Source organism: Azolla caroliniana, unplaced genomic scaffold (assembly GCF_043228905.1).
Source record: "Azolla caroliniana isolate FFs.n. ecotype wild unplaced genomic scaffold, voAzoCaro1.0.p SCAF_1, whole genome shotgun sequence".
NCBI classification, from domain to species: Eukaryota; Viridiplantae; Streptophyta; class Polypodiopsida; order Salviniales; family Salviniaceae; genus Azolla; species Azolla caroliniana.
Window position 1 is genome coordinate 9,733,403 of NW_028230436.1, and position 7,964 is coordinate 9,741,366.

Genomic DNA, 7,964 nt, shown 5'->3' on the forward strand with positions numbered 1-7,964 from the left:
AATAGCTTTTGAGGACGGAACAGGGCCAAGAAATGTGAAACCACACTAGGAGTGCTACACATATTATGACCTTTTTGGCCCATTCTTTATCCCACATCGAAAATGTGGGATTTGGGAGGTGGTTTAGGAGTTCTAAATAAGCTCCTCTTCCTCTTAGTTTTGCATACTCAATTTTGTATTCTTCTCTTCCAATTTTAATAGAGCAAGTTGCTTTGGAGGATGTAGGCTTAATTGATCGAACCTCGATAAATTCTAGTTTTGTTTTCTCTTTCCTTCTTACTCTATGTAATAGCTTTATTCTTGGTTATATATTGTTATTTTGACGTTTCCACAACAATTGGTATCAGAGTCAAGGTTCTATTTGAGTATGCTCTATGGTCGTAGCTTTGTCTAAAGAATTACTTTGGTCATTTTGAAACCTTGGGTTGTTTGTGGATGTAATATTGAATACTATTTATTAGGTTTGTAATGACATCAAAAGATCAAAAAGAAAATAATACTGTGTCAAATAATCCGTCGGGAACATCGGGCTCTTCGTCATCACAGTCGAGGTTCCCAATGTCCAATTTGAAATTGGCGATAGAGATATTTGATGGTACTAGCCATTTCGAGATGTGGCAAGGAGAGGTTTTAGACTCTCTTTTCTAGTAGGGTCTTGATATTGCTATTGAAGAAGAGAAACCAAAAGAGGTTGGCATGCGAAACAATTCAATCATGCATGTCCAAAGAGCAGAAACATGCTTTTAAGAATGAGACTTTTGCACACAAATTTTGGAAGACATTGGAGGTCAAATTTCTGGAAAAAAAAAGTGGTCAAAATAAGCTCCTAAATAAGAGATTGTTTCGATTTGACTACAAACCAGGTACTACAATGAATGAACACCTCACTATGTTTAATCAATTAGTAGCAAACCTGTTGAATTAAGATGTTAAATTTGAGGATGAGGATCTAGGTTTGATGTTGTTATCATCTCTTCCAGATGAATTTGAACATTTGGAAACTATGTTACGTCACAGGAAAGAGAATGTGTCATTAGATGCTATTTGTTCTGCTTTATATAGTCATCAGTCGAGAAAGCAAGATAAGATAATAACCAGATCAACAACATCAGAAGAAACATCGGTGGCAAGAGGCCATCAGCAAAGCCATACTAAAGGGAAAAGAGGAAGGTCCAAATCAAAAGGCCGAGTCATTGCCAAAGATGAGTGTGCTTTCTGTCATGAGAAAAGACAATGGAGGAAAGATTGTCCGAAGTTGAGAGGAAAATGGAAGAGTCCTAAAGATGCAAATGTTGTAAAATGCAAAAGTGATACTGGTTATGCCTTCAATGTTAGCACATCAAGATGAGTGGATTTTGGATTCAGGTTGTACCTATCATATGTGTCCTATTCGAGAACGGTTCTTTGAATTTCAGGAAGTTGATGGTCATATTGTTTACATGGGTAATCATAATCCATGTAAAATAGTTGGGATAGGTTTGATCAAGCTGTGCAATCATGATGGATCCACAAGAATTTTGAGGGATGTGTGGTACGTGCCAAAGTTGAAGAAGAATCTCATCTCATTGGGGGCTCTTGAATATAAGGGCCTACTTGTGATGATGCGAGATGGAGTTCTTAAGGCAACATCAAGAGCATTGGTGATGTTGAAAGGCATAAGGAAGAACAATTTGTACTATTACCAAGGTAATACAGTGGTGGCGACAGTGGCAACAACAACTTCAAGTACCGAGAAAGGCACTGAAGCAACGAAGTTGTGGCATATGTGGTTGGGCATGCTGGTGAAAGTCTTTGCAAATTCTTGCCAAGCAAGGATTGTTGAAAGGCATGAAGACTTGCAAACTTGAATTTTGTGAGCATTGTGTTCTGGGGAAGCAACGAAAAGTGAAGTTTAGCACTTCAATTCATAATACCAAGGGTATTTTGGATTATGTGCACTTAGATGTGTGGGGACCTGCCAAGACTCCGTCCATTGGAGGTAGGCATTATTTTGTCAATTTTGCTAATGATTTTTCCAGGAGAGTTTGGGTGTTTATAATGAAGAACAAGGATGATGTGCTTGGAGTTTTCCTTAAGTGGAAAGCTCAAGTTGAAAACTAGGGAGAAAGATGAAGGTTCTCCGAACTGACAATGGTGGAAACACTAGTGTGATCCATTTCTAGAAGTATGCCAAGATTGTGGCATAAATCGGCATTTCACCATTAGAGGAACACTGCAATAGAATGGGGTGCCAAAGCTTATGAACAAGACACTTGTGGAGAAAGTTCGTTGTATGTTGTCTAACACTGGATTAGGCAAAAAAATTTGGGTTGACAATATTCTTTGTTTTCAACTGTTGAAGCCATGAGAAGTTGACATAGCTTATCCACTTGTGCCACGTATGCTCAACATCTCGTCAATCATTTTCCATCCTCTGCTATAGGTGGCAAAACTCCATTAGCGGTTTGGTCTAGAAAACCTGCAATTGATTATGATACTTTGCATGTTTTTGGTTCTATTGCATATTATCATGTGACTGGATCTGAAAACTGGATCCAAAGCGAAGAAGGCTCTTTTCATGGGCTTCAATGCTGGAGTGAAGGGATATCGTTTGTGGTGTCTTGAGGCAAAGAAGACGATTATCAGTAGAGATGTTACCTTTGATGAATCTGCCATGTTGAACAAGGTAAGTCTAGGAAAACTAGATTATACTACTATAGGAGGAGGGTAATCTGAAGCAGGTGGAGTTTGAGCAAATAGTGGTGACCCCAAGACCAATGACTCTCCTATGGTAGAAGAAGAGTCAGATGAGGAAGAGGCTTCGACCCAAGAACCTCTGCAGCAATCAAAACCAATTGCAATAAGAAGACAGAGTCAAGAAATTAAGAAGCCTACTTGTTTCGCCGACATGGTAGCTTATGCACTTCTAGTTTGTGATGATAATGTTCCATCCACCTACCAAAAAGCCATTCAGAGCACAAAAAGTGGCAACTGGGCTAGTGCAATGGAAGAAGAGATGCAATCTCTTAAGAAGAACAAGACGTGGAAGTTAACACAACTACCAAACAGGAGAAAGGCAATTGGGTGCAAATGGGTAGTTGCAAAGAAAGAAGGATTTCCGAGTAAAGAAGACATTCGCTATAGGGCAAGATTGGTGGTTAAAGGCTATGCTCAGAAGAAGGGAATCGATTATAATGAGGTATTTTCTCCTGTAACATTCGTCCATTAGAATTTTGTTGGCCTTGGTAGCCCAATTGAATTTGGCACTAGCACAACTTGATGTGAAGACCGCGTTCTTACACAGTGATTTGAAGGAGGAAATCTATATGACTCAGCCAAAAGGATACAAGGTTGTTGGTAAAGAAGACTGGGTTTGTAAACTTAGCAAATCATTGTACGGACTGAAACAATGTTCGAGACAATGGTACAAACTATTTGACAAGTTCATGAAGGGACAGAAGTACATGAGAAGCAAATACGATCATTATGTGTATTTTATGCAATCATCAAGATGGTTCATAGATCTACTTACTCTTATTTGTTGATGATATGTTGATTGCAACAAAGAGTGAAGTTGAGATTGATAGGTTGAAGACCCAGATGAGTAAAGAGATCGAGATGAAGGATTTGGGGGAAGCCAAGAAGATTCTTGGCATGGAGATAAGTAGAGATAGAGAGAGGGGCAAACTATGGTTGTTAGAGAAGCAATATTTGAAGAGGATACTACTACGTTTTGATATGTACGATGATACAAAACCTGTAAGTACTCCAGTTGCACCTCATTTGAAACTGAGTAGCCGATTATCTCCAACAATTGATGAAGAGAAAGAATACATGCAGTTGGAAGCTTGATGTATACAATGGTGGGTCATTGGCAAGCTGTGAAATGGATTCTATGGTATCTTCAAAATACCGTGGATGTTGGATTGACATTTGAACAAGATAAATCACTTGGTAAATGCATAGTTGGATATTGTGATTTTGATTATGCATGTGATTTGGATAAGCGGCGATCTACAACTAGCTATTTGTTCACTTTGACAAAGGCGCCAGTTAGTTGGAAGTCTACTTTGCAATCAACAATGGCTTTGTCTACAACAGAGGTAGAGTAAGGTTGTGAAAGAGGCGATTTGGCTTCCTAGGTTGCTTAAAGGCTTGGGAGTTGATCAGAAACAATTTTATGTGTATTCTGACAGCCAAAGTGCTATTCATTTAGCAAAGAACCAAGTCTTTCACGCACAGACAAAGCACATTGATGTTCGCTATCATTTTGTGCAAGAAATTCTTGAAGAGGAGGAGATACTTCACTAGAAGATTCATACTAAAGAGAATCCTACAAATATGCTAACCAAGGTGGTTACAAGGGCCAAGTTTGAACATTGTTTAGACTTGGTTAATATCCCGCACATTTAAAGTTGGCGCCTCACGGCGCAGATTTGAAAGCACATTGTTTTATTATTTGTTTGTTTGAGAATATTTGTATTTGAAAGGATAAGAGATTGTGCCATGGTGGAGATTTGTTACCTTTTTGGCCTATTCTTTATCCCACATCGGAAATGCAGGATTTGGAAATTATAAATAAGCACCTCTTCCTCTCAGTATTCTTCTCTTTCAATTTTAATAGAGTAGTCTGCTTTGGAGGACGTAGGCTTAATTGGCCGAACCTCGGTAAATTCTTGTTTGTTTTCTCTTTCCTTCTTACTCTATCTAATATCTTTATTCTTGGTTATATGTTGTTATTTTGGCACTTCCACAAGTCGTATTATTAATCGATAACATAAAGAGTAGACGCAAAAGAAATGATAGTTTGGGGTGTGTGCAGATTGGGGTATGAATCATGATTATCACAGCGTCTGTAGATTGGCGGCATGCGACATGAGTAGGTTCCCCATGAGTGCTTCAACTAGATGTATAAATCTTTGAAATGACATTAAAAAGGAAGTACCAAATGGATCATGAGGTGCTCTTAAGGATTGAATGTTACAGAATGTGATGATATGATGGTGGGTTGGTGTTCATGTCAATAAGTCTATACATTGTTGGTCAGATTTTGCAATTTGTCACATCACTTTGGTTCGTTCGCCATCGTTTTTTACTTTGGTAATCAATTCTCGAGTGCCAACAAAACTTCTTGCCCCATCTTGTTCAAGGCTAGAGTTTTGAAGGTTCTTATGGTGACTCAAGTTCAATCTCAAATATACAATACAACCTCACCATTTTGTCATTAATCCGTCTACAACTTTCTTTTAACTTTTGCTAGAGAATTGTCGTCACATTGACCATAATGTGGTTACATTTGTACTATATTGTTTTCACGGGTATAAAACACTCATCCTTGTGGCTGGGGGCATAGGTGTCATTCCCGCCCTTGCCATTCTTTTATTTAAAGATATCAAACACACATCCATAACTCCTCCAAGCCCAATCACACTTTATCACAACATTCGAAAGGAAGCTTGAGGACCTACAAATACTTGATAATGTATTTCCTGGCCACATACTTCCCGGATATGACACATTAGGATTGAGCATCCAAGCCCATGTTTACATAAGCTCAAAGGACATGGAAGATTATTATGCATTGCATCATGATTTGGATCCCAATGGTCAAGTCTTGAGCATATCGTGGTTTAGGCCCGCTCGTCCTCCCTCACAACCATTTATATTGCACCCGTCTCGTGATCTTAACTTAGTACCACCTCGATCACCTAAGTCTCGGTGAATATAAGTCTCCAAATGCGGGTGTGATCTTTCATTATCACATTGTAATCTTTTGCCTTTAGCTCACTTAGCTAGATTTCCTCAGGACTAATTATCCACTATAAATAGGTCAAATTGTGTTGTTCTCTAACTAGAATAATGACTCACATCATGATGTATACATGTGTTCGAATAAGGTTCATAAACTATCAAAGCCAATACACGTATTTTCACCCATTACATATACGAATGAAAGGAAAGCCTCTCTTGGTTTACCTCTACTATAGAGTTCCAATTGAGTTTTTATCACAAAAGATAATTTAGCATCAAAACAATTGTATTATAGTCAACAATAGGAATTCCCTCGACCTCTCTTGTACGACGTAGGATGAGTTTGATTGTGTTAAAAGAAAACTTAATATGTGTTTCAATAGTAAATTATGTGCTAAATTCAATAAAAATTTGACCACAAATTTATTCAAACACTAACAAGGATCAAGTACACAAAAATATTACATGTTATAACACAAATTGCATGTGTTTACTTATATATTCCATTATACTTGCGATTTTAGATGTCTCCTAAAGGTTCCTTATCATTTACAGTGTGTGTTATTGACATCATGAAGGTTAGAACATCTTGATATGTGGTTTGGTTTTTTATCTTTAATAATTCAACATGTGTAATACATCTTCGCATTAGCATTGTTTTGCAACATCTAGAAGCACACCACTAAGAGGTGCAAACGCAACTAACAATCATCCACCCATAGCAGTGTTATAATGGTACTTAAAGGGGTTAGTAAATGATTTTTGTAGAATACAAAAAACTAGGCAAACTGGCAAGATAGTGATGATACACACATACACACACACAATCACAATAATCAACAAAGGTAGAGAGAGATGGAATAAAATAGGAGATAGGATGTTGAGAGTAGTGACAAACCTACAACGTTATGACTCAAAACTATTTCACTATAAAACTCCATGATACAAAGACATCATACTTCTCAAAAGTCCTAGATTATGTCCTTTTATAATCACATGTGATGGGTCCACATTGACTGATCTAGCCAAGTGCCCTTTTCACTGAATGTGTAGTAATTACCACCATCTCCCATGTAAGGCCAACCACATGACCAGAGAAGGTAACCAACTATATAATTGTGCCTATTGGTTGTCTATATCTACCTCATGAGTGTGTTAACATTCTTTTCCTACAAAGATATGTAAGTTACCATTATTATAGAGATTATAAGGTTAAAGTTGCTCATGGGTAGAGTTTTTATTAGAGGATGCAGAGAGCTATCTAACATATTGAATAGAATCATAAAATAATTTTGTCGTGATGGGTTAATGAGGGGGAAATCATGAGTATAGATAAGCCACATGAATCCCCTAATGGTTTGAATTGGTGCATGCTCCACGGGGTCATGGATTTGAGTCTCCACATGACATGTCATGGTAATGGTTTGAAATTAGTGCCATGCTCCACGAGGTCATAGATTTGAGTCTACACATGACATGACATGGTAATCATGACACTAATAGTGACTTAACTATACAACCAAGGAATAGTGGAGCACAACAAACATCAATCTCAAACGAAGATTGAATAAATGAACCCAAGTTAGTCATGCAACTTTGTGACTTGGTAGACGATCAAGATAATCTAATAGTTTCTATAAGGCATCTCTACAAAGTGGTTGACATCAAGAGAAAAAGACACCAAACAAACGTGCACAATGCACATCAAACTATTATAAGTATTTCTTTCATAAAGCCAAATAGAAGTTACTTTCAAAAAAGCAAGAAGAAAGAGAGGAAACACAAATTACCTATACTGGTGAATCTTGATTTTCTTACATTGCAATTGCAAACACTTTGCCAAAAGAGTTAAATCTCCAACCCTTCTCATACTTCTTTCCCTTCTATGCATGCACAAGTTATGGACTCAAGTGTACTCTTGATTACCCCTCAACATTCTAAAACAACAAGTGAAAAGGTTCCAAGTTCAAATCCTCATAGCTCACAATATTACAAAATCATTACCTTTAAGGAAAAGATAAAATTGAGGTTCACACCAAAAACTCTACATCACATTATACATATCATGTGGAAATTGGAGAGAATACCCTTAAGCTATGCTATAGATAGCATTAACTCTACATCACATATAATTTGGAAACAGCAGGAAATACTTTTAAACTATGCTATAGATAGCATGGATGAATTATGGGTTTACTGGAATTTTGCCTCATTCTCCTTGAGTCTTATCCGAT